Here is a 27,842-nt window from a genome sequence, read left to right on the forward strand (position 1 = left end):
AAATTTAAAATTATTAAAAATAAAAGAATACAAGTAAGGTAACTGCCCCAACCGTCTCTACGCTTTTCTGTTTTTCAAGGGGAAAAACAAAAGGCAGACGTGAATTCGTTGTATTCTTTAGCTCCAGTCTTGCTGATGCCACGTCTTTGCTCTTGCTGTGCCCAAGGCTGAGAGCCGGGGTCACAGGGGGGGAAACTAAAGCAGAAAGCCTCACTCCTTCCCACGGGGCTCCGATGGCCTGAGGGCCGGGTGGGGATCCTCCGCCAGCCCACCAGACGCCCACGGGAGTGAACGAGTGTAGGTGGCAGAAACCTCAAAGCTAGCGTGTATCTCCCTACTGCTCAAGCCCTCTGTGTGGGACGATCAAACAGTGCCAGCTGGGGGTAGGGATTGAAGGGAGGTAACGGAATGAGGCCACTGTGACACCTGCCCCCCCACACCCCACCCCCGCAGACCCGGAACCAGATGGACCTTCAGCCCTGCGTGTACCCCTGGCTGCTAATCCCACACCTGCCATTCCCTCTAGAGATAATGCCCTTGCGTCCCCCAGTCTCAACCCTTGGAAGGGCGGGGGGGGGGGGGGGGGGCTCCTGCAGATCTTCCCAGCCCTGGATCAAGTCTCTGTCAGCCTGTCCCCAAAGCTCAATGGATCACTCTTTTAATTGAGTCATCTAAATAGCATATTCAGGGGCGCCTGGGGGGCTCAGTCGGTTAAGCCACCGACTTCGGCTCAGGTCATGATCTCACAGCTCTTGGTTCAAGCCCAGCGTCGGGCTCTGTGCTGACAGCTCAGAGCCTGGAGCCTGCTTCGGATTCTGTCTCCCTCTCTCTCTGTCCTTCCCCCGCTCACACTGTCTCTCTCTGTGTCTCAAAAAAGGAATAAATATTAAAAAAATGAAAGCTGAACCTTGATTTCATTCGACCGATTATTTTGTTTAGCAACTTAAAAAAAACCAACCAACAACAGCAACAAAACCCACCACGTTCCTTTTTATGTCTAAAGGACAGCATGTTTAATTGGTGTTTTAAACTTAAAAAAAAAAAAGTGCTTATCTTGAATTACATATAAATGACCATTTTTCCTATGTACAGGGTTTTCCCACTTACCCCTGGACTAGGCACCCCCGGGGCCAGAGGTGTCAACACAGCGCCCTGGAGTGGCTTCCCCCCAGGCTACCTCCCAGTCAGCCACAGCAGTTGATGATCCTAACTTTTGACAAAACAGAAGGCGATTCTGGAATACCCGGATGAACCAACAGGGCGGTGCCTGAGGCGGTCTTCCCCACTCGGGACAGGTTCAGGTCCCCATGAACCTGGGAGCTGCACCCTGTGATGGAGACAAGAGAGCCATTGGTTGTCCTCACGCCCTTGCCCCGGGCACTCTCCGGGATGTTAGGCAGTTATTCGGTCCTCACTTCACCTTGGTGGCCTGAAAAGGCAAGGGGTCCGGGAGACGTGATAATTTCTTACGCTCCAGGGGCGAAGCCTTTCCCAGGACCTCCTCATGGCCTCAGCATCACCCTCAGCAATCTCGGGGTTGGGGCTCCTGTTGGAAACGAGAAAACGTCGTGAGAAAGCGCCCAAAGGCAGGGACTGTCCCACTGCTGTGTACCTCTGAGTGAGTCCCCTCCCCCAGCAGGCTAGGCCCCAGTAAGTTCTGAGAACGGGTGGGGCAGAATTGCTTTCTCGCTGGCAAGTTTTTGCACGTTTGTTTCCATCTCCAGGAGCCTCTAGGGCAAAAGGGGGACCAACTAGGTGGGTTCTGTGTGTGGCACAGAGAATGGCCTCTTTCCTGAAGCTAGGGCCCCGGACTGGCATTGCACTTGAAACAGGGAGGCCGGGCGGGTGGTGATGGGATCCCAGGCAGGTGGGTAAATGCTTCGTTAAGGACACACTTCCCAACACTGTGTTTCCTCCTTTCTTCCTGCGTGAATTCAGTTTCTATAAAGTCCACTGGGCGTCGTAACCTCCCGTGGCCTTGACCCTCCGGCACCCTGCAGCCCGCGGCGTGAGCCAGGGCCTGTTCTGAGACTTGCTAGCCCCTCTTCCTTCCTTCCTTCCTTCCTCCCTCCCTTCTTTCCTTCTTTCCTCCCTCCCTCCCTTCCTCCCTCCCTTCCTTCCTTCCTTCTTCCTTCCCAGGTCAGCCCCACGTAAAGCCGGGTCCGGTTGGCCGAGAGGTGCTCCCGCCGCGGGAACCGGAGCCGCCTGGCGCGCGCCCGGCCGACACCCAGCGCCCCCGCGCGGCCGGACCTCCGCGCTCCCCGCGCACGCCCCTTGCCGCGCGCTCCCTCGCGGTCCACGCGCAGTCCGTGGGAGTGCCCGGCAGGCCCTCGCCAGCTCCGCCGCGGGGGGAGCCAAACGCGGAAAAAAGGCAGAAAGACGCCACTGACTACGCTTCAAAGACGTCCGGGATCGCCCGTGACCCTGAGAACGGGAAAAGCAGCCGAGCGCCGCGCACCTGTGCGCCGGGACGCAGCCCTGCGGGCGGCCGATCGCGAGGCCGCGGGTCCCCCCCGCGAGCGCGCCACAGGCCCGCGCGGCGATGTCGGGGGAGGGCAGCGCCCGCGGGTCCCCGCCCGTCCCGGCACGTGCCGCGGGCCGTCCCCACCCGGTTTCTCGGGACACGCGGGGCCCGAACCTCACCCGTCCCCGGGCCCGCACCTCCGGGACGCAGCCGTGGGGTGCGGGTCGGATGGGGACCCGGGCGCTCGCTGTGCGAAACCGCCGCATCTCAAGCGGCACCACCCTCTGGATTCAGGACGGGAGACGCTACGTCCCAGCTCTCCCAGGATGCTCCAACACCTCACCCCTAAAAGGGGGTTAAGGTTACCACCTGCAGTGAAAACGAGGGGGGGGGGGGGGGCGCACGCTTCCGCGCAAAAATACTTGCCCTCTCTGAGGCTCGAACTCAGGACCTTCAGATTATGAGACTGACGCGCTGCCCACTGCGCTAAGAAGGCGACAGGGACCAGGCTCCGGTTAGACCTTAAAAGAATCATCTGATTCCTGGAAACCATGATGTGCCCACCGAACACTTGTGGTTGACCTTTGGCGGGTGTTTTCCGTCTCCCTCTCTGTTGATCTGGATTGTCGTTCCCTCGGAGACATGAATGAATTTTTGACCGTCCACAGTCTCCTCTGTTGGGAGTAGTAGACTCACTAAATAGTTGAATGAATACCTCCCGAATATGTCCATAGTCTACACTTTTCTGTCCATTGAAATCTGCATTTCCACGTATGTCACCCGAGATACTCCCCTCGAAGTATCACAAACTGATTTTATGAGTCTCCATGTTTTCTCCAGGCAACCAAAAATTCTATTAAAGATCCTACTCACAGGAGGATGCCTGGCTGGCTCAGTGGGTAGAGCAGGGGACCCTTAATCTTGAGGGTCGTCCATTCAACCAACCTTAACTCACAGCCTGCCATGGTCTTGGCACCTGGGTTCAAAATTTCCAAGGCAACCTTGGCCCTTTGTCCCTCCAATCCCCGCAGATAACTTCAGATCATCCGTTCTCAAAGAGTGGTGGGGAATCCAGGGGATTCCTGAGACACTTTCAAGGTATGTGAGGCCAATAATGTTTTCATAACATCAAGGCTTTATTTGTTATGCAAAAAGCTGATGGTCCAAAAACAGTCGGTAAAACTCCTAGTTCCGTCTATGGATTAAGCATCTAATATCAAGAGGTACCACTGACTCCTCGCTGTGTCCACAGCTGCCACATTCTCTGGGGACAAGTGTTTTCCTTAAGAATATCCTTGATGAAGCAGTAAAAAAAAGTATATACTTTGATGGAGCAGCATTTTCATTTAAAAGAATAAATAAGAAACCAAACTGTGACATAGTCAGACATTTTCGCAAAAATCAAAGAAATCAGCCCGTACCAAAAAGTAATAAACTCAAAGGCAATAACCGAGAGGCTTTGTTTGCAATGACGAGCCATTAGCTTTCAGGTGAAAATCAGCTTTTAGGAGACATCATGAACTTGCAGTTTCCCAACACCTACAGGCATTTCTGATGAGATTGGTGACAGTGTTAACGAATGTTCTTTTCTGTTGGATACTCTACACTGAAATGTTCCAACATTTGGAAAAGCGAGATAGCTCAGTGGACCAATACGACCAAGTTGTTACCAAATCACGCATCCAAAGATAGCGAGAAGGCTTCAGATTCCACATCACAGCCAACCCTACGGAAAGTACAACCTGTCGCGTTTTGGTATAAGGTCATCAGAGAAGAATGTCCATGATTACCTGAAAAGGCTATTGAAATACTCTTTCCCTTTCTAACAACGTATCTGTATGATGCCAAACTTTCTTCACATGCTTACAGCATTTTGAATGTAGAAGCAGATATGAAAATCTGTCTTCCACTAAGCCAGTCATTAAGGAGAGTTAAAGAAAAAAATATATAGTTATTTTTTCATGAAGTGTGACTCATGATAACACCTAGTAGGTTGATCGCGCTCATTTTAGAAAAAACCTAACAGGCAAATACTTTTAAATTTGCCGTCTGAACTCTTAACATAGTAAATACTGATGGATATAATCCACAAAGAACGTTGGATTTCACAATAATTTTTAAGAGCGTAAAGAGTCCTGGGGAACCTGGCTGGCTTAGTCCACACAGCACGCGACCTTGATCTCTGGGTTGTAAGTTGGAGTCCCACACTGGGTGTAGATATTACTTAAACATAAAATTCTTCAAAAAAAAAAAAAAAGAGTAAAGAGTCCGGACACCAGAAAGCTTGAGGACCACTATGGTAGATTATTTCTATAAGACCTCCCTTAAACCTCCCTTCCTTGTCATCGCATCATTCATTCTACTCACTGAGAACGTGTTGTGTGCTGAGCACTGTCCTGGGGTTGGGGGTTTAGAGGGAATTGAGCAATCCTTGACCTCAGGAGCTGACAGGACAAAGGCCCAAACGTCATCATTCCAACGATTAAACATATCCTCCCAAAGACTCCATTTTGATAACATAACCCTTCCGCTCTGTATTAGTCAGCTAAGGCTGCTGTAACAAAACACCACAGACCGCGGGGCTTAAACTGTGAGAAGTTTTTCTCCCAGTCCTGGAGGCTAGATCGAGATCCAAGATCAAATCAGGGCGTCGGTGGGTTTGCCTTCTCCTCAGGTCCCCCTCCTTGACTTGTTGATGGCCGCCTTCTGTCTCCCGGGGTCTTTGAGCGTGGACGCGTCTGGTTTCTCTCCATGTCCTAACCTCCTCTACTTAGAAGGACACCAGGCAGATTGGATTAGGGTCTACTCTAATGACCTCTCTAAAGGCCCACTCTCCAAACACAGCCACCTTCTGAGGTGCCAAGGACTAGGGTATGGACTCACTCTCGGCATGGCCTAGAGAAATGACTGGCTCTGAGTCCTGGTTCTGAAGGTGGGTATAAACCTCGGCCACTTGTTATCTACTTATTCACGCGGGTCCATGCCAAGTTTACGGGATCCAGTGCCGATCCCGGGAAAAGGAGGGAGGGAGGTAACTCTACACGTGTTCTTATTTCTACCTGCCTGGTGCCTTCCGCGGGAACCTCTATAGCATCCATGCTGCGTGGGTTCTAGGATTTTCTCTCTCCATATTTGGGTGAATCTCTCTCTCTCTCTCTTTTTTTTTTTTTTTTTAACTTAATTTAGGGAAGTCCCTTAATTCCTTTTTCAAAGTCTAGTCCAATATGCCTCTCTTACAAAACATCTCCTCCTCTACCCTACATCCTCTTCAGACTCTTTTCAGTTCTTGGCTTAGATGCTCGGGGGTGAGGGGGGCAAGGTGAAAGGCAGCAGGGAAACCTGGCTACAGCCACTTTCTACATTTCTGCACACAGCTCGATCGAAACCTGTATGGAAACCTAAAACGAGAAAAGCAGCCCCACATGTTGGGATCTCAAAATACATAGCGCAAACACAAACAGGGAACTGCGGGTAACAGGCCAGGAATTACCTGCTCTCTGCTCTGGTTTAAAACAGTTTTTACACTGTGGCATGTGAGAGACAGATAAGTGGCAGCGACCGGCCAGAACAAGATATAGTTCCAAAGCTACAAGAGCCGTGCAATTCACGGCTCGTACACAGAATGCTTTTGTTGTCGCGGGGGAAGGAGGCAGGCTTCGTCCATGTGCAGCAGAGGTCATCTTAACAGGTGGCAGGCCACCTTCCTGAGCTCTGAATGTCTGCAAAGACCCACAGAAAGTGGCCGTTGGCCTTGCTTTCCGATAGTGACCCCTGGAAGCCTCCCAGGAGGACCCGTTTTCTGCTGACGGTACGGCGGCCAGCCCGCAGCCTGGTCCTTTGGCCCTTCCAACTACTGCATCAGTGTGCTTGTCCGCATGTTTAAACCATTTCTTAAAACTGCTTTCACTGACGGACAGCGGAACCCTGCCTGCGGCGATCCCCGGATCCAGGGGAAGCCTCGGTGTCAGGAAAAGGCTTGGCCGCCTGGCCACTTGCCTCTTCTTGGGACTACGCACCTTCCCGGCACACCCTTCCAGGTTCCATATCGATAACACCTCCAGACCTACCCTTGCCTTAAATACGCAATTCCAGGGGTCCTTTCTCGCGAACACATCTCCCCACACATTGTTTAACACCAAAAAACATATTTACGAGAGGCTAGGACCTTACATCGCCACAACAGGTACTTAGAAATAGAACTTAAGTAAGTTTATCCATTTTGGGGCGCCTGGGTGGCTCAGTTGGTCAGGCATCTGCCTTTTGATTTCGACTCAGGTCACGATCTCATGGTTCATAAAAATAAATAAATAAAGTTCATCCATCTTGAAAGAGAGAGACAGAGGAAGCATGCGGGCAGGGGAGGGGCAGAGAGAGAGAGAGAGAGAGAGAGAGAGAGAGAGAATCCCAAGTAGGCTCCTTACTGCCAGTGCAAAGCCCAACGTGGGGCTCCATCTCACAAACTGTAAGATCTGACCTGAGCTGAAATCAAAAGTCAGACACTTAACTGACTGAGCCACCAGGCGCCCCACACAATAAATATAATTAATATCTATTTCCATACATAGTTACATTTTTTTCTTGTGATGAGGACGTTTAAGATCTACTCTCGGGGCGCCTGGGTGGCGCAGTCGGTTAGGCGTCCGACTTCAGCCAGGTCACGATCTCGCGGTCCGGGAGTTCGAGCCCCGCGTCGGGCTCTGGGCTGATGGCTCAGAGTCTGGAGCCTGTTTCCGATTCTGTGTCTCCCTCTCTCTCTGCCCCTCCCCCGTTCATGCTCTGTCTCTCTCTGTCCCAAAAATAAGTAAATGTTGAAAAAAAATTAAAAAAAAAAATCTACTCTCTTAGCAATTTTCAAATGTAAAATACAGTATTATTAACTTTGGTCACCATGGTGAACCTTACATCCCCATGACTTATTTGTCCTATAACTGGCAGTTTGTACCTTTTGACCCCCTCCACCCATTTTGCCCACCCCCACCCCCATCCTCGCTCCCATTAAAGAATGCTTTTGGGGGCGCCTGGGTGGCTCAGTGGGTTAAGCGGCTGACTTCGGCTCAGGTCATGATGTCACAGTTCATGGGTTCGAGCCCCACGTCGGGCTCTGTGCTGACAGCTCGGAGCCTGGAGCCTGCTTCCGATTCTGTGTCTTCCTCTCTGTCCCTCCTCCACCCCTGCTCTGTTTCTCTCTCTCTCTCTCTCTCAAAATCAAATACACATTTTAAGAATTTTTAAAAAGGAATGCTTTTTATTTTATTTGCCAGTTCTAAATAAAAATGATACAATGTTTACACCCATGCTCAGAAATTGAAAACGTCAAGTGGCTTCTTTATGTTCCGAGCATTGCTGGACCTACCGCGTGCGTTTGCGTTACCCCCATGGGGAGCTGCCTCTCAGATCCACGAGGTGTCCTTGGATAGTGTGATAAAGTCATAATAATACCAAAACTAATTAAGGGACAGTCATATAACTTTACCAATTGGCCCTCTCCAAACTCTGTGATAAGGATGTGACCTCCCCTGGGATATAACAATATAGAACATACCGTTAGGTCTTCCATTATCATTTTATTTCCATTCACTGGGACGCATTTTCTTCCTCATACAGATGGTCAACAGACACACGAGAAGATGCTCAACATCACTCATCATCAGGGAAATACAAATCAAAACCACAATGAAATATCACTTCACACCTGTCACAATGGCTAGAATCAAAAAGACAAGCAATAACGAATGTAAGGGAAGACTGGGGATAAAGGACCCCTCGGGCACCGTTGGTGGGAATGCAAACTGGTACAGCCACTGTGGAAAACAGTATGGAGGTTCCTCAAAAAATTAAAAATAGAACTACCATATGATCCAGTAATTCCGTCACTGTGTATTCACCCAAAGAAAACAAAAATACTAATTTGAGAAGATACACGCACCCCTACATTTACTGCAGTAATAGTTGTAATAGCCAACATATGGAAGCAGCCCACATGTCCATTGGCGGACAAATGGATAAAGAAGATGTGGTGTATAGATCTAGATCTAGGAACATTACTCAGTCGTGAAAAAGAACAAGACCTTGCCACTTATGACAACATGGATGGACCTGGATGGTATTACGTTATGTGAAATACGTCAGATATAAAAAGACAAATACCATGTCATTTCACTCGTATGTGGAATCTAAAGAATAAGACAAAAGAACAAACAAACAAGCAGAAACAGATCTATAAATATAAAAAGCAAACAAACTTATGGTTGACGAAAGAGGGGGCTGGAGGGGTGAGCGAAAAGGGTGAAAGAGAGTGGGAGATGCAGGCTTCCAGTCATAGAATGGATAAGTCACAGGGATCAAAGGTACAGACAGCATAGGGAATATAGTCCATGGCATTACGATAGCGTTGGGTGGTGACAGATGCAGCTACACTTGGGTGAGCACAGCCCAACAGAGAGAGATGTTGAGTCACTATGCTGAGCACCTGAAACTAATGTAATGTTGTGTGCCAAATACGTTTCAATTCAAAAAATTTGAATTGATTAATTAAAATTAAAATGGACAAAGGATTCAAATAAAAACTTCTCTAAAGAAGATGTGCAGGGGCGCCTGGGTGGCTCAGTTGGTTAAGCATCCAACTTCAGCTCGGGTCATGATCTCATCGTTCGTGGGCGTGTGCCCGCATTGGGCTCTGTGTTGACAGCTCAGAGCCTGGACAGCTAAAGAGACTGTGTCCCTCCCTCTCTCTCTGCCCCTCCCCTGCTCATGCTCTGTCTCTCTCTCTCTCTCTCTCTCTCTCCCAAAAAAAACATTTAAAAAAAAGATGGCCAGTAAGCGCATGAAAAAATGTTCATCATTACTCATCAGAGAAATGCAAAACAAAACTACAATGAGATATCACCTGCTAGGATGGCTAGAATTAAAACGAAAAGGGAAATAAATGTTGGCAAAGATGTGGAGAAATTGGGACCCTCGTGTAATGTCAGTGGGAATGTAAAACGTAAATTGCTGTGTAAAACAGATGACTTCCTCAAAAAGCTAAACATAGAATCAACATATCAGCTAGCAATTCTACTCCTAGGTATATACCCAAAATAATTGAGAATAGAGACCCACTCAGATACTTGTATTTCAGTGTGCATTGCAGCACTGTTCACAACAGCCAAAAGGTAGAAATGACACAAATGGCCATCAACAGATGAATGGGTAAACCAAATTTGGTATCATATATATATATATATGTATATATATATATATATATGTATATATGTGTATATATATACATATATATATGAGATACATACACATATACATTTATATATGTGTATATATATATGATAGTATCCAGTCATAAAATGGAAGTTTTCATACATGCTAAAACATGGATGCACCTTAAAAAGTGAAATAAGTGAAATAAGCCAGATACCAAAGTATAAATATTATACGCATCCACTTAAATGAAATGTCTAGAATAGGCAAATTCATAGTAACAGAAAATGGATTTGAGGATATGAGGAGTCAGGGGAAGACAGGTATGAATGGGTTGAGTTTCTAGTTGGGTGATGGATAAAGATTTGGAAATAGTGATGGTTGGAGAACATTGTAAATGTAATTAATGTTTTTAAATTGTACACTTAAGAGTGGTTAAGATGGTATGTTTTATGTTATACACGTTTTACCACAAGAAATTTTTTTTAAGAAGAAAAAGAAATTTGGTTTTTTGACAACATCCCCAGCATGATAAAATTAGTCAACATTGGGAAAAAAAAAAAAAAAAGAATTCTGCAGTGGCAAATGGCAGACTCCAAATCATTGCCTGAAAATTACTTAAAACCAGCTGTTTTTTTACATAATCCACTTGAAATACGGGGAAGGAAAGACAGGGTGGTGGTCTGGTGGTTTCTTCTCCCAACCTCTCTGATCCCAGCTGTATCCTAAACTTGGGCTCATACGTTTATTTTACAGTCTGCCTTCTGAAATAATTGTACTGTACAGGTTCAACTGGGGGAAAGGGGCAAAAATCACAGGGATATCTAGGTTTAGAAACATTGTGTAGGTGTACATGGGGCTGTACAGAAGGTTTCCCTTACTCATTGGAGATGAGAATGAGGCCCTTTAAACCTCCTTCTTATCCAAATCTGAACCTAACTCCACAAGAGTAATGGACAGACGCAGTGGAACAGACACTTCTATAGGAATAGAACTCAGGCTTCTCCCTGAAGCTCCTGAAGGAAGCCACGAGCATAACCACACACACGCATGCAAAACACACAAAGCACAGCACACCTCTCCGTGCAAAATGAACAAACCTTTTGGAATCTCTAAAAGTAAGAAAGAGAGTTTTCTTTGAGCCCAACTTAGGGACAGCTGCCGGGGAAACCTGTTCTTCGTGGGGAAGAAAATGTTCCAGAGAATGGACAGTCTTTACAGGGCGATGGGCTCTCTTTTCCATCTTGTAAGAGCTCAAAAGATTGTAGACTAGCCCAGAGGCGGGAATCACGTGTGTCGTTGCCACGGAGTGGAGCGGAGAGAGCAGGAGCGCTGACCGCATCTCCAGGACAAGATGGTTTCCTTATACTACTCATCCACGGAGGGAGTACACGATGCACGGTGGCCATAAACTAGGCTTCGGCTGTGAACAAAGCTTATGAACAGTCACACTAACTTAGAAACTTACAGTGGCTTCCCCGCGGGGCACCTGGCTGGCGCAGTGGGAGAGGAGCATGCGCCCGAAAGCATCAAGAACACTTCGGAAGCGTGAGCTCCGGCTTCCCCTTCCTGAAGAGCTCGCGGTGCTCGAGGCCAGCGGCTTTGTTGAACCTCGCCTGGTGCCCATGAACGTGGCCGACCCAGGCAGCTGCTTCCGCCTGGCCGCTGGCCATCTCGACCTCTGCGGTCCGCTCCAGGCACTCTTTTCTGTATGGTTTCACAACAAGTAGACAAAAATGGGACCCTTGAATATGCCACCTGTGACTTTGAGACACCTGTTCATCTTCCTCTTGCTCGGGTGTGCTTCAGTGAGAAAACCTGAGAAGTCCTAGGAAATCAAGAGATCAGCCAAGCTATCCCGTTGGAATTGTTCAGTTATTAACATGGTGACTTTTTAAAATAGGCTGTTGGTTGTTATCTTTGGATTCGAACAAACAGAAGATACTTTTGTGAGAACATAACTCTGCTGAATCAGGGTTCTGGTCAATGACTCGTAGAGCAAGTTGGAAATCTGATGCATAGGGTACCTGTAGCTAGTTGGGATTCCTCCCTCCAAACCCGAAAAGGTTTTCTGAACAAGACGGAGGCAATGCAGGTGTATTTTCCTTCCTCTGATTTGCCTTCTCTGCTTAAAGGATCATCCCTCCCCAGTATTTCAGACCCCAGGCCCGCGTATCTCCTGCGAGGCCTCAGATATCGCTCTCCTGAATCTTCATTCTGTTGACATTTTTCCTTTAGCAACATATTCTAATCTCTTTCACCCTGGGGCTGCAGGACCTTCTCCCCGTGGGCGTCTGATGCTCTACAGTAGAAATGGCCTTTCATTGTTCATTTTTATAGCCCAACTTCTGGAAAGAATGATACAGCTTGTGTCCCCTTCTTCCCTTTCCGTCACACTCCACAGAAGCAGAAAGCCAGACTGCCAGGGCTTCAATCCCTATTTTGCCGCTTACCAGCAGCATGATCTTGTACGAAACACTTAACTTCCTTGTACTTCACGTCCCTCATCTGTAAGATGGGGTTGTTGTGACGGTTAAACAGCATAGGGTTCTCGGATGACTGCGTTAGTACACATGAAGACCTTATAACATGCCCAGAACATAGGAATTCTCAACTGACCTCTACGGTATGTGACGTTGCCCTCCCCAACCTTTTGATTGAAACTCTCCTCCCTTGGTTGCCCTCGATTACGTCACTTCTGCCTCTACTACACCACTTACGACAGCTGCTGTCTCCGTGCTAGGTGTGAGCCATTAGAAGAATGGGACTGGGTCTCATCGGCCTTTAAATTCCTAATAGCCACTGTGCAGGCACATGAATTGGTAGTGCTCCATAAGCATTTGCTGAATGAATGACACAAGAAATAAAATGAGCACTCTGAGCCAGCGTCTCTTGAAAGAAAAGGCTGAGGAGTTCAGCACTTTATGAGACCTTCTCACATGCAGTGTGGGGATCAGAACCATTTGCTTGATTTCTATTCCAGAATATCCCCACAATACACTCAACCACTGCTGAGGTAGCCTTCTAAGCATAGCGAGCGCAAGCACAGGCCCTGGGATCAGACTGTTCATCTTTCAGCCTCATCAGTTACCAAACGTGTGCTCTTGGGCAAGTTACTCAGTCTCTGTGCGCACCAGTTTCCTCCTAAGATAAATCATCATCATAATACACATCTCATAGAATTTTTGTGACAGGTTAATGGGATAACACATGGGAAGTGTTTAGATCACGGTCTGGAACGTACCACCTACTCAACTTAAAAATTACTATTTCAAATATTAAGACGGCTCCCGGTAGAGCATTTTGGCCTTGCTCGGTTTTCATTAAAAGCAAATATGAAACGAAAATAAACCGCAGCTCCCCCGGAGAATCCCAGAATTAGCAACATGATTCGCTAACGTTGAACGCGTGACTGGTAAACCCTGAGGATGTTCTCACGGCTCCCGGCCCCCAGTACTTTGCTCACAACCGAAGTCCTTGGTTACACCGCCAAGGACTCTTTGCTGTCTGAGGGCTTCTTAAAAACTTTTGCTCACTCAACAACCGAGCAGGGAAAGCAGATATTCCTCGGAAGGAGGAATCTGCATTCTGCTCGAACCCAAACACAAGGGATTAGTCTTAGCGGATTCCAGCCCAGGGCTGGGGACCCCGCTGGCATCAGAGCAGTCCTAGCCTCCTCCGCTGCAGCTGTCTCCACCTACGCACGACCACCACCACCCCTCTGAAAGCGTTTCAGCCAGCTCGCGGGCCACATCCTCTGTGACCGAGCGCTTCCGCTGCGCTGCGGTTCCTCCATTTCTCCCAGGTCCTTCGGGGTGTTTTTCGCGGGGTCCGCACTCGTCTCCGTGAAGCTACTCCTAGCTCGAGTCCTCCTTTAACTGCCTTGAGGAAAGGGCACGGAAGTCAGACACTGTCATTTAAACAACGTCGTTCCCTCTTAGACCAGGTGGCCGTGGAGCACCCACCTCCCCCCTCAGCCCAGGACCCCAAGCCTCCGAGGAACTCTCCATTTCCTGGCCAGCTCCGCCCCGAGCCGCCGAAGGCCCGCAGCGCAGGCGCCCCGGGGCCCCGCCCCGCTACACGGGCTCAGCCCCCATTGGCCCAGAGGCTGGGGGCGGGACGCCCCAGCCGCCGAAGCAGGGGTGATCATGTGACTCGCGGGGGCGGGGCTGCGCCGGCCGCTTCCCAGCCTGGCTGAAAGGGCTCGCGTAGCCGGCCCTGTCGGCCCTTAAAGCGGTCAGTGGGCGGCCTGGCCCCAGCTCCCCTCCCGAGCCGCGCAAAGGGAGCTGCTCCTGGCTCTCGTCCGCCCCCCAGGTTTGCTTTCCTTCCCTTCCCGAAGGTGGGCCCCGAGGTCCACCGCCGCGGAGGCTGCGGCCGCCGGGAAGCCCAGCGCCGAGTGTCCGGAGACTAACCGGAAGTGCGGTCCCAGGCGGAGGGGCGGTGCCGGCGGCTGCCGGGGTAAGCGCGGCCCGCGGGGCCTGGGAGGGGCGCGGCCGCGGGCCCCGGGGGGAGTGGGAGGGGGGCGGCGGGACCAGAAAGCAGCCCCCGCCGCCTCGCCGGCCCCCGGCCTCCGCAGGGCAAGAGCAGCCTCTGCTACTCGCCGCCGAGCGGGGTCTGTGACCCCCAGCCGCCCGACGGCGGACCGAGAGACGGTCAATGAAAAGTTGAAAGAAGAGAAGCTCGGTACGGTCGCTCCTGGAGATAATAGTAAATATTAATTACCAGGCACTTTGCTAAGCGATCTGTATCTCTTCCTACGGGGGGGAAACCGAAGGACCTTGAAGTCCACCCCCTCCCCCAGCATCTTAAAGGTAGAGATTAGTTATGTTGCACTCAAATGTTCAGAAGAACAGAACCATCTGGTTTTCAGCCACCTTATAACTATTCTTGGAAAGCTGCATTGTATAGAAAATGGTACCGTATACACTTGTCAACTACGTCTTGGCGTGTAGAGTGGTTAGAAGAATGGGTCCTTGACCTTAGAAGTTGAGGTAATGCAAACAAAAGATAATTAGCAGAAAGAAAAATGTAAACAAGCAAGTGAAACAGGACTCGGGGCTTTCTTAAGTTAAAGTTAGTCATTGTCCAGAAGGATTCTTGGTGTTTTGTCTAGAGCTGGCTGGGAAGGACCTGATGGCCGCCAGCAGCAGGTGCCTCTCGGAGGAGAAACAAAATGTAAGCAAATGTGGGAAGAGGTAAGATGTGGTTGAAGGATGCTGACCAGACTGGGGAGTAAAGGGGAGCAATATTTAGATGGCCAGCTCCAGAAAAAAATACAAATTTCACCAAAAAACTATACATTTCTGCGTTATTGATTTTTTCCTCCAGGAGAGGGCAGAATTGCGTGCTGTGAATACTTACGGACCAGAGACCTTTTGAAGCCAGAAGGAATGCCGTCTCGAGTCTTTGTTGTTACGGTAAGTGGCATACCAGGTTGCGTGTTTCTAGATAAATGTGGATTTGGGAGGGGGAAGGAGAGGTGGGACTGAGGGCCTGCCTAGGATTGGGAGAAGATAACATGAAAAAGGGATTGGTACTCTCTTCGCTCCTGAAATAGCAAAGTGATAAAACTGGATCCTATTCCACTAACCTGAATGTATTTTCTACTTCTTTCCAACATGGATACTCGCAGCAGGCTTGTAGTAATTGCTTCTTGGTTGATTTGCAGCCCAGAACAGGCAGGATGCTCAGTGCTTGGGCAGACTCCGTAGTTACAAGAGCGAAATTTAAATCGTGGCTCTTCTGCCTACTAGCTGTGAGTTGTTGGGTAATTGTTTAACTGCCCTAAGCATCAGGTTTTCTATCTGTTAGGTGCAAATATGGGTATTAATACCTATTTTATAGAGTTCTTGGGAAGATTAAATGAGACAGCCCATGCCATCAATTAAAAATAAATGAAGGGGGGGGCCAGCAGGGGGCTCAGTCAGTTGAGCGTCCGACTCTTGATTTTGGCTCAGGTCATGATCTCACAGTTCTGTGAGTTTGAGCTCTGAGTCTGGCTCTGCTTGGGATTCTCTCTCTCTCCCTCTTTCTGCCCCCTCTCATATCTCTCTCAAAATAAATAAATAAATAAGCTTTAAAAAAGTAAAAGAAAGGAGGTAATCCCTAGCCTCAGGCCTGATAACAGTTGGCATTACCTGTTTTTTAGATTAATATTCTGTCACCTTTGTCTGTTTGTCCCATGCATCCTTAACCTTGCGCTTTGAAGTTCTAAACTCCGTTTCTCTGCCTGGACTTTTATTGCCTGCCTACTTACTCTGCACACTGTGACTCTACCGATGGAAGACAGAACCAGTGTCTTGCTAGGGTGAGATAAGAGAAACCTCTTGGAAGAGGGTACCCTGAAGCTAAGACTTGCAGGATATGTTTGAGTTTGCCAAGAGGACCAGCCAGGGCTGCTAGCCTAGCCGGTTGCATTGCCATGGGGGCTCTGAGAATTATGACGGCCCTTTTTTTGGTCGTGCCGTGTGGTCATAGGTTTCATTCAACGGCGTAGCCTAGATCCTGGGGATATTGCAGGGGACAATAGACTAAGGCCTAACCCTAATGGAAGTTATATTCTAGTAGGAGGGAGAAACAAATGAACAGGTATAAAATCTATTCCACATCGTTGGGTGGGAAGTGCTGTAAGAGAAATGGAACAGGATAAGAGGACCCCGCTATCTGACATAAAGTAGTCCAGGGGGTGCCTCCTTTTGAGGAATTAATGTTCAGAGACTGGAATCAAATAAGGAAGCAAGCTGCCTGGGGGGAGAGCATTCTAGGCGGAAGGAACAAGTGCCAGAGTTTTGAGGCGGCTCGCGAGGCTGAAGGTAGGCAGGGGTGCCACAGGACGTAGGAGAGCGAAGACCAGGCTTTCTTCCGAGTGTGCCGCGAAACAGTTGAAACATCTTGGAGCTAAGGAAGTCTGGACAACTAGACTGTATTTTGTCTTCTAGGTGCTGACATCTAAAAGACTGAGATGCGAATAAGAAAATGATTTCCTTATGTTTTAAGTTTTTTCTTCTTGGTGCCCCCCGCTTTATTGGCTACTTAGAGCAGATAGGCTTCCCTGGCCTGATTAGTCGGGAATACTCTGATTTCACTTACCAGGCTATGACCAGACTCAGAATTCTTTGTTTCCACTCTGCTCCCCTTTTGACCTTAGCAGTCATACTGCAGTAATACACATTTTATCTTATCTTTTTAATCTTTGTTTATTTTTGAGAGAGAGAGACAGAGACAGAGAACGAGCAGGGGAGGGGCAGAGAGAGAGGGAGACACAGAATCCGAAGCAGGCTCCAGGCTCTGAGCTGTCAGCATAGAGCCCGATGCGGGGCTTGAACTCTTGAACCGTGAGATCACAACCTGAGCCAAAGTTGGACACTAAACCGACGGAGCTACAGGCGCCCCACACAGCTTAAAAGACAGAACGTTCAGGGGCGCCTGGGTGGCGCAGTCGGTTAAGTGTCCGACTTCAGCCAGGTCACGATCTCGCGGTCCGTGAGTTCGAGCCCCACGTCAGGCTCTGGGCTGATGGCTCAGAGCCTGGAGCCTGTTTCTGATTCTGTGTCTCCCTCTCTCTCTGCCCCTCCCCCGTTCATGCTCTGTCTCTCTCTGTCCCAAAAAAATAAATAAACGTTAAAAAAAAATTTAAAAAAAAAAAAAAAGACAGAACGTTCAGGGGCGCCTGAGTTATTGTTTATGATTTAGCTAATTAAGTTTAAATGGGCTTTGCACAAGAGACAGACACGGAGGATAGACTCGGTAAATATTCGGGTTTTCCTGTGTGTGAAGATGGAATGAAGAAAATGATAGAGCCTGTCGTTCATCGAGCATCCCTTGATTCTCAGGCATGGAGCTGGGTCCTTAGTGGCAGCGTCTCAGTTGTCATGGCTGCTCCTTAAGGCAGGCCATGGTACCTTACATATTTTATCACAGGGGAAATGGAAGCGGAAGGAAGGTAAGTACTTTCCTTGCCCAGGTTCCTGCGTCTACAGGGGAGCACAGTGGGAATTTGAACCAAAGCCTGATTCCAGAACTTGAACGTTCAATGTCCGCACAATATATCAACTCACTGCTACCGTGTTCTTTAAAAAACAAACTAAAATATCTGTTAATTTGGAAATAATTTCAGACTCACACAAGAGTTGCAAAATCATACAGAGTAGTCCTGTACCCTTTGCCCAGCAGCCCTAAATGCTACCGTTGTACTGTGTTTGCTTTACGACTCTGTGTGTGTCTGTGTTCACCTACATATGCATCCATGTGCGTTTTTTTCCTGAACTTTTTGAGAGTAGGTTATAGCCATAATGATTCTTTTCAAACTATGAGAGAGTGAAGCCCTGAAGTCTTACGACATGCTAAGCCCTAAAGTCTTAAGAGAATTAAGCCCTAAAGTCCTAAGGTATGTCATGAATTAACTGCTTTCTTTTTTTTTTTTTTTTTTTTTTCAACGTTTATTTATTTTTGGGACAGAGAGAGACAGAGCATGAACGGGGGAGGGGCAGAGAGAGAGGGAGACACAGAATTGGAAACAGGCTCCAGGCTCTGAGCCATCAGCCCAAAGCCCGACGCGGGGCTCGAACTCACGGACCGCGAGATCGTGACCTGGCTGAAGTCGGACGCTTAACCGACTGCGCCACCCAGGCGCCCCTTAACTGCTTTCTTGTGACGTACAATGCTTCTAGCTACATGCCATTCTTGGGAGAACTAAAAAAACAGTTACTCAAATCATTTTCTGTGGAGCTTCATTCTTTCCTCGAACCCCAGCTGAGAGAGCCTGTCCTAAATACTCAGTAGTTCCTGTCTTAAAAACAAGGCTGTTCTCTTACCATTACAGCTATCAAAGTCAAGATATTAACTCATATAATATTATCTTATTCAAATTTAACCCGTTGTTCCACTAATGGCCTTTTCAAGAAAAGGGGAAAACCCGGTTCTTACAAAGATCAATCCACCACCCCCCCCCCATTTCATTTAATTGTCATGTCTTCTTGTTTGTGGCACACATATCCTCAGACTTTGTCTTTCATGACCTTGACTTTTTTAAGAGTTCAGGCCACGTATTTAGTAGGATTTCCTTCACTTTGGGTTTGTTTGATGTTTCCTCATGATCAGATTCAGGTTATACGTTGTTGACAAGGTGGCCCAGGGGTGCATTCTGTACTGCACATTCTAGTAGGAGGCAAGTTACATACCATGTTACTGGTGACAGTGACTTTGATCACTGGGTTTAAGTGGTGGCTTCCAGGTTTGTGTCCTATGAAGTTACTCTCCTTGTCCCTGTAATTATTAAATATCTAGTAAGGAGATATTTTCAGATTGTGTCAATATCCTGATCTCACAAACTTTATACCCACTAGATTTTTACCTGAAATAATTCATATTCTTCTTTTGATTGGACATCGTGACTTTTAAAATTACATCTTTTCTTCTACATCTAATTGTTGGCTTTTTAGTATAAGAAAAACTCCCTTCTCTATTCGCTTTTTTTTTATATATATATTCGTATAGATTCATGGATTCTTACTGTGTTACTAACTTATTGCTTGTTTTGATGTTCTGTTTTTTCCGGATTTGGGTAATAGCAGCCCCCTCGGCCTGGCTCCTGGGTCCTTTTCCCATCTTGTCACCACTTTCTGAGCACTTGCTTGTTTTCTGGCACAAGGTGCTCCGGGCTCATCTTGTCCTTTCTAAAGCCCAGAATCAACATTTCTCCCAGGAGCCCTGATCGCTTTCAGGGGAGACTGGTGTTTAGAAACAAGACCTGAGTGCTTGGTGTGCTCCTTACTACTAAGATTTCATGCTTTCTGTGACCTTTCAGCAGACATTATTAGAAAGATAAAATAAACGTGCACTTTGACACATACATGCATTTCTGTGTTCTGTATATACTTAAAAACTTGATCTCTGGGGCGCCTGGGTGGCTCAGTTGGTTGAGCATCTGACTTCGGCTCAGGCCATGATCCCACAGTTCATGAGTTCGAGCCCCACACTGAGCTCTCTGCAGTCGACACAGAGCCTACTTTGGATCCTCAGTCCCCCCCATCCCGCCCCTCTCCCATTCATGTGCTCCCTTCCTCTCTCAAAATAAATAAATAAACTTTAAAAATGTTTAAAAAAATTTGACCTCCTGATACTTCTAATTCCAGTTAAACACTAGAGTTCTCTTTTCTATATTTGTAACTGCCTTCTCTGACGGTAAGGAATCTGTGTGCCATTTTGCCAGTAGTATATTTACTTATTTGTTCAGTCCGAGGGTATACAGTAGGTAGTATATCTTCACCACCACAGGGGGAAATAGCCCTGCTAATTAGAGTGCAGTAATTGTTTATAGTTCTTTTTATCTTCAACTTGGGTTTATATTCTTAGTATCGTGTGAAAGTACGATTTGAGTTTGTCCCCTTCTGGGTATTCTTCATTTGAAACACTGACTCATTTGTTTCGCTTATATTACATTGTAACATTTTGCTCAGGCGTCTTGCCTGTTTACTTACTGAGCCTGTGGAATGTAACAGTTGTGAAAGTAAAAACGTGCGTGTTACAAACAACGTAGGTTCACAAAAGCGCGACTCTCCCTCCATCACCTGTTGCCACCAGTTCCGTTTTCCTGCTCTTACTGCGGGTTCGCCCCCCACGGGATAGTAGCCACGCGCGTTAGTGTCTTTCACCTTTTCCAAAGCTGTCTGTGGCCAAATGAATAGATACATGTGTAAGGTTTTTATTTCTACTGCGATCTTACACAAAATGGAGTGGATGTTTTTCTTTTTTCCTTTTTGAGAGTGGGGGGAGGGGCAGAGAGACGGAGAGAGAGAACTCCAAGCAGGCTCTGTACTGTCAGCCACGAGCCCGATGGGGGGCTCGGACCCACAGATGGTGAGACCGTGACCCGAGCCAACACCAAGAGCCGGACCCTTAACGACTGAGCCACCCACGCACCCCACAAAATGTGGCGTGTGTTTCTCGACTGTTGTTTTTTGAAATTCATGGTATATCCTGAAAATCATTTCGTGTCAATTCACGAAGGTTTTCTTCCTTGTTACAGGTGCGTAGTACTCCATTATACGAGGTTTGTTCAACCACTTTGCTTCACATGGGCGTTGAAGTGGTTTAAATATTTTCAAACCGCAAACCTTGGCTACGGTGCGCAACTTCATGCTTGTATATGTTTAAATTGTTGGAGATGTATCTTCAGAGCCGATTTCTAGAGATGGGACCGCTGAGTCAGATACAAATGCAGATCTAGTTTTAGGAGCTCTGCCAAACTCCCGGCCAGGGCGTCGTGTCAGTTGGCCTTCCCTCTAGCAACACAAGCGTGTCTGTTGCCCCACAGTTTTGACAACAAAATGCGCTGTCATACTTTTCAATGGATGCCGGCCTGATTGGTGAGAAACAATATTTCACATACCTTTTTTAATTATTTCATTTTTTTAAATAGACGTTTTTGAGAGTACTCGTAGGTTCACAGCAAAATTGAGTGGAGAGTGCACGCAGCTGCCTTACGTCCTTTACCCGCCCACCCCCCCGCCCCAGCCCCAGCCTCCCCAGCTGTCAACCTCTGGGACCAGAGTGCTACATCTGTTACAAAGGAGCCTACATTGAGATGCCATTATCACCCAAAGGCCTTGATTTACTTGAGGGTTCGTTCTTTGTGTTGTACATTCCGTGGCTTTGACAAATGTATAATGGCGTCTGTCACCATTTATGGTGTCACAGAAGAGTTTCACTGCCCTGAAAATCCTCTGTGCTCCGCTTACTCATCCTTCTCCCCAACCCCTGAAACCACTGATCTCTTTCACCAATGCCGTAGTTTTGTTTATTCTAGAACATCATGTACTTGGAATCGTACAGTTTGTGGCCTTTTCAGGCTGGTTTCTTTCACTTAGCAATATGCGTATAAGGTTTCCCCAGGGCTTTCCCTGGGGAACATTCCTATTTCAGCTCTAAGCAATGTTCCGTTGTCTGGATGTGGCACCGTTTGGTTATCCTTTCATTGACTGAAGGGCATCTTTGGTGCTGCCGAGTTTTGGCAGTTGTGCACAGAGCTGCTGTAAACATCCTTGTGCAGGTGTTTGTGTGGACATCACATTTTCAGCTCCTTTGGGTAAATACCAAGAAGCACAGTTGCTGGATTATGTAAGAGTGTGTTTAGTTGTGTGTGTGTGTGTTTTTAATGTTGATTAATTTTTGAGAGAGACACTGTGAGTGGGGGAGAGGCAGAGAGAGAGGGAGACACACAACGTGAAGGGGCTCCAGGCTCTGAGCCGTCAGCATAGAGCCCAACGCGGGGCTTGAACCCACCAACTGTGAGATCATGACCTGAGCTGAGGTCGGACGCTTAACCGACCAAGCACCCAGGCACCCCAGAGTGTGTTTAGTTTTGTGAAAAACCACCAAACTGCCTTCCAGAGTGGCTGTACCATTTTGCGTTCCCACCAGCGATGGACGGGAGTTCCTGTTGCTCCACGTCCTTGTCAGCATCTGGTGTTGTCAGTGTACTGGATTTGGGTCATTGTAATTTTTAGTGGTATCTCGTTTTAATGTTCAGTTCCCCAGTGACGTACGATGTGCAGCATCTTTTCACGTGCTTATTTGTCATCTGTACATCTTCTCTGGGGGGCTGTCTGTTCAGATCCTTTGCCCTTTTTTCAATCAGGTGGTTCCTTGTTGGGTTTTAAGAATATAGAAATGCATTGTATATTTTGGATAACAGTCCTTTATCAGATGTCTTTTGCAAATATTTTCTCCCAGTCTGTGGCTTTAGACTGTGTCTTTTACAAAACAGAAGTTTTTAACCTTAATGAAATCCAGATTGTTATTTCTTTCATAGGTCATTCCTTTGGTATTTTATCTAAAAAATTGTCTGCATTTCCCCCGTGTTATCTTCTAGGAGTTTTATAGTTTTGTGTTTTACATTTAAGTCCATGGCCTATTTTGAGTTCATTTTTGTGAAAAGCGTAAAGTCTGTCTATTTCGTATTCTTGCAGGGACGTCCAGTTGTTCTTGCCACGTTTGTTGAAAGACATCTTTCTGGATTGCATCGCCTTTGCTGTTTTGTCGAAAGATCAGTTGACTACATCTATAGGAGTCCATTTCTAGACTCTCTTCCACCGATCTATTTGTCCTTTTACCAATACTACATGGGTTACTGGAGCATTGTAGCAAGTCTTGAAGTTGAGTAGTGTCAGTCCCTCAGTTTTGTTCTCTTTCAATAGTTTGTTGACTTCTCTGGGTCTTTTGCTCTCTGTATAAACTTTAGGGTCAATTTGTTGATAGCAACAGAATTACCTGCAGGGATTTTGATTGGAATTGAGTTCAACCTGTAGATCAAGTTAGGAAGAATTGGCGTCCTGACAGCATAGATGTCAGCGTATCCATGAACATGGGATTTCTGTTCATTTATTTAGTTCTTTTTTATTTCTTTCATCAGAGTTTTATGTTTTTTTCATGCATACATAAGTTAGATTAATACATAAGTTAGATTAATACTTAAGTATATCATTTTGCATAGGTGCTAATGACGTTGTGTTTTTAACTTCAGATTCATTGCTGGTGTGGAAGAACGTGATTGCCTTTTGTATATTATCTTTGTATCCTGCATGCTTGCTATAATCGCTTAATTAATTCCAGGTTTTTTGTTGATACTTTTGTATTTTCTACACTGACAGTCATGTGATCTGGAAGCAAAGATAGTTTATTTTTTCCCATTCTGTATAATTTTTATTTCTTCTTGTCTTACTGTATTATCTAAGACTTTCAGTATGACGTTGAAAAGGAGTAGTAAGAAGGGACATCCTTACCTTTTTCCTTGTCTTGACTGGAAAGACTCGAGCTTCTCACCATTAAGTATAATATTAGCTATAGTTTTCTTGCATTCTTTATCAAGTTTAGAAAGCTCCTGTCTATTCCTAGATATTTCATGTACTGTTAATTTAAATTTCTGTAAATGTAAGTGAGGTTGAACATCTTTTCATATGTTTGAGAAACATTTTTCTGTCTTTTTTGTGTATTTTTTTTTGCCTATTGTTCTATCAGGTTTTTAGTGGTTTTTTTCCCCTCAATTTTTAAGAGACCTTTATCTAATAGATGTAAATACTCGTTTGTCTCAAATATATGTTACAAACATTTTCTTTCAGTTTGTCATTGACTTTTGACTTTGTTCTTTCCTTTTTACATGCAAAATGCTTTTATTTTAGTCAAATGGCCAATCTTGTGTCATAGGCTGAAAACCTTTCTGTACACTGAGGTTATCTGTACGTTTCAGTACCTGTGTGGTTTCAACGTGTTAAATTCAGATCCCTGATCAGTTTAGAATTGATTTTGGTATGTGATGTGGGTATAGATCAAATTGTATCAGTTTTCATGTGACTATCCTGATGTTCTGACATCGTTTATTAAAAGTTCAGCGCCTGGGAGGCTCAGTCGATTGTCTGACTCTTGATTTTGGCTCAGGTCATGATCTCACAGTTCATGAGCTCAAGCCCTGCATCGGGCTCTGTGCTGAGAGTGCAGACCCTGCTTGGGATTCTCTCTCTCCCTCTCTGTCTCTCCCCCACTCATGTGCTCTCTAAATAAACAAATAAATAAGTAAATAAATAGTTTAGCTTTTCCCTGGTAATTTGAGACATAACCTTTATTGTATACTAAATTTCTATGTATGTTGATATCTGTTTCTGGATTTTTATTCTATTCCACTTATCTTTTTATGTATTCCTGTACCAGAATATTAACATTAGAAGCTTTATACTATATTTTAATGTCTCCTAGAGTTAGTCACCCCCCCAATCTTTCTTTTCATTGTTTCCTAGCGATTCTTGCATGTTGGTTTTCCCAAGTGAATTTGAGTAATAACGGTAGCTCAGGCATTCCTGATATGTCTGTGAAGTGTCAGAAAGTATGTACTTTAGGTTTTGGGGGCCATATGGTCTCTGCTCACCTATTTAACTCTGCCTGTGTGAAAGAAGCCATGGGCAATATGTTAATGAGTTAAGTGTTACCTTGTGTCGGTAAAGCTTTATAGAAACAGGCTGCAGGCCAGAATTGACCCGTGGGCCATAGTTTGCTCACATTTGGTCTGGTTCCATGAAGAAGCAGAGTATTTTTTGTTGTAATTGCATTAATTCACACATCTTTTTACGAGGAACCAACATCTTCATTATATTGAGTCATTCTATCCAAGAACAAAAGATACCTTTCCGTTTGTTCAGGTCTACTTTTAGGTCCTTCGGTAGTGTTTGAGAGTTTTCCTCTTCTCTATTTTACAAAATTATTTATTTTTGCGTATTTCATATTTTCTGTTATCATACAAGGAATATTCTCTATCATTGTATGCTCTAGTCGGTTGTCTGTGCACAGAAAAGGGCTGTTTCTGTGGGTGAGTTTTATATCCTACTGCCTTACTGAATTCTTTTGAGTCAGTTTTAATGTTGATTCTAGAGTTTTCTAGTTATACTCTCATAGATCTCCAAACAGATATAATTTTACCTCTTTTCAGTTATTAAACCTCTAATTGACTTTTTGTTTCTAATTGTGTTGGCTAGTACTTCCAGCTCAGAGTTTATTAACAATGGAGATAGTGGTCATTCTTGACTTGTTCCTGATCTCACTGGAAATGACTAGTTTTTCTCACTTAGGTACTGGCTATAAGACTAAGGAGTGTATATTTTATCATTTAAAAAGGAGTATTCGTATAAAAAAATAAAAGGAAGTATTCATTAATTCCTACTTTCTTGAGTATTTTCATCAGGTATGGATGTTGATTTCTGTTGTGAGTTCCTTCAGTATCTATGGAGATAATTATGATTTTCCCCCATAGATCTGTTAATATGCAGTATTATGTTAATGGATTTCCTAATATTGAACAAATCTTGCATTCCTTGAATAACTCCCACTTCTGTCATGATATATTACTTTCCTTAATGTGATGTTGGATTTTTGTTAGTACTTTTCACTTTAATACTGGGCTACAAAACATTTTTGTACTCTTTGTCAGGTTGTCAATGTTAAACTATTTTCACAAAAAAATTAGAAGTTTTGTTCATTTTTAAGCGCTCTGGAAGATATTTATGAAACATTAGGTTTATTTGGTCTTTGTAAGTTTGTTAGAATACTCTTCTGAAATCATCTAGGTGCAGGAGTGCCTGGGTGGCTCAGTCGGTTGAGTGTCCAACTTTGGCTCAGGTCATGATCTCACAGTTCGTGAGTAAAAAAAAAAAAAAATTTTAATGATCTAGGTCTAGTGGCTTTTTGTGGGGTAATTCCTCAACAACTTTGTTTATTCTGTGCATATTAGTGTTCTAAAACTTTCTGTCTCTGAAGGGGGTAATTTTGGTAAATTGTATTTCGCGAGGAAACAGTCTGTTTCATAGACGATCACATTTATTTGTGCAGAAGTCTGCAAAGTGATCCGGTATGTGTATGTGGGGGCGGGGTTTGTTTTAGCTATTATTTATTCCTTCCTTTGTAAGCGTGTACTTTCTCCCTTTTTTCCTCATTAAGTTAGCTAGTAGTTTATCAGTTCTTTACATTTTTTCCAAAGTAGGATTTTGATTTATAATTAGGTTGTTTTTCTCTTCAGTTTCCTGATTTCCGTCTTTAATTTTATTTTCTTCCTTAATTTCTTTTGATTTACCTTTTTTTTTTTTTAGCTTTTTGAGGTGAGAATTTCAGTTTGTTCATGTAATTCTTCTTATCGATGTAAAAATATTTAAAACTATGAATATTCCTTGGTCACTGCTTTAAATTTATTCCATAGATTATAATCTGTAATATTGTTAATTGTCAATATTTAGAAATTTTTTTTTGTCTCCCCATTTGCTGAAGAGTTGTTTTATTAGTTTATTTTTCCCCATTTCAGAGGGGCTTTTTTAATTTGATGTTTCAATAAATTTTTAGTTTGATGTCACTTTATGGAACTTACTGATGCTCTCTTTGTGACCTACTATATGACAGAATTCTGTGACTGATTCATGTGTGCTTGAGAAGAAAGTTTATTTCCTGTTATTAGGAGATAACTATCCTTAGCTATCCCTAAGGTTTACTTACTAATGTGATCACGTTTTCTGCATCATAACTTATTTTTGTTCTACTTTGTATGTCCATTTACTGGCCGTGGAATGTTAAGTTTTCTTATTAATAATGTGTGTGTCTCTATTTTTTGTTATGTAGTGTAGTTTTTGCTTGATGAGGTTGACTGCTGTGTGATTTGGTGCAAAACCATAACTGTTACAAGTCAAGCTATAGTATATGGCTTTCAACATTAAAAGGTGCCCTTTATCATGTTTCATGTTTTTTGGCCGAATTCTCTTCCTGATACCTTAAAAAAAAAAAAACACCTACTTTTATTGTTTCTCTTTGCCCTGTATCCTTTTTTCTGTCCCTGTGTTTTCAGCCTTTTCAAATCTTTGTTTTAGGTGTCTCTTGTGTTTAGCATATAGTTGGGTCTTGCTTCTTGAGCCACAGTAAAAATTTTTTAATGGGGGAGTGAGTCGGTTAAGCGTCCAATTCGGCTCAGGTCATGATTTCACACCTCGTGGGTTTGAGCCCCGCATCAGGCTCTATACTGACAGCTCAGGGCCTGGAGCCTGCTTCGAATTCTGTGTCTCCTACTCCTATTAAGATAATAAATGTATTTATTTTAAATGTTACAATATTTAATATTTTATTAAATAAAAATAATAAATTTTTAAAAAAATTTTAATGGGTGAGTAAAACTCCTCATTTATCGATATGATTGATGTGTTTGGTCTCAGCGTGATCATATTATTTATACTTGTTTTTTCAACTACTTGTTGCTTTTTATTAAAAAAAAATCTAGAATGTTTCATTTTTGTTATAATGGCTACCTTGGAACATAGATCTTTGTAATGCCTTGGTACCATTTTCTTTTTTTTCTTTTCGTAGGTTTTTTTTTTTTTTTTTTAAGTTTTATTTATTTATTTTTGACACAGAGAGAGAGTGGGAAGGAAGGAGAGAGAGGAAGAAAGAGAATCTCGAGCTGATAGGACAGAGCCTGATGTGGGGCTCAAACTCACACACCATGAGATCATGACCTGAGCAGAATCCGAGCGTCTGACGCTTAACTGACCGAGCCGCCCCGGGGCACCCACTTGGTACCATTTTCTTATTTAGCCTTTAATTATCTGGTTTTTCAGGTTTTGGTAGTATCCCTTAACTCTCACCTGCCATTAATACAATAACCAGT

General features: G+C 45.1%; 1 protein-coding gene, 1 long non-coding RNA gene and 1 other non-coding gene across 7 annotated transcripts in view; 1 reads left to right on the forward strand and 2 right to left on the reverse strand.

Moving 5' to 3' along the window:
* Positions 1-984: 984 nt before the first annotated feature.
* On the reverse strand, positions 985-1,541 carry LOC121020392 (uncharacterized). Its single transcript, XR_005786112.1, has 2 exons — positions 1,421-1,541; positions 985-1,327 (listed from the first exon to the last, which is right to left on the reverse strand). It is a non-coding gene; the product is annotated as an uncharacterized LOC121020392 (long non-coding RNA).
* Positions 1,542-2,887: 1,346 nt separating this feature from the next.
* TRNAM-CAU (transfer RNA methionine (anticodon CAU)) lies at positions 2,888-2,960 on the reverse strand. The gene has a single exon. It is a non-coding gene; the product is annotated as a tRNA-Met (tRNA).
* A 10,853-nt stretch (positions 2,961-13,813) lies between these two features.
* ZNF322 (zinc finger protein 322) overlaps positions 13,814-27,842 on the forward strand; it is a 24,125-nt gene continuing 10,096 nt past the window's right edge. For 2 of the 5 annotated variants that reach the window (XM_040460362.1, XM_040460366.1), the window contains exons 1-2: positions 13,814-14,116; positions 14,987-15,075. The gene's annotated coding sequence lies outside the window, so the exon portion shown is untranslated. Of the gene's footprint in view, positions 14,117-14,211; positions 14,366-14,771; positions 14,854-14,986; positions 15,076-27,842 lie in introns of those variants that run through there. The other 3 variants (XM_040460364.1, XM_040460363.1, XM_040460365.1) reach the window with 3 other exon arrangements.

The sequence above is a fragment of the Herpailurus yagouaroundi genome, unplaced genomic scaffold (assembly GCF_014898765.1).
Source record: "Herpailurus yagouaroundi ecotype Mexico unplaced genomic scaffold, PumYag 250, whole genome shotgun sequence".
NCBI lineage: Eukaryota > Metazoa > Chordata > Mammalia > Carnivora > Felidae > Herpailurus > Herpailurus yagouaroundi.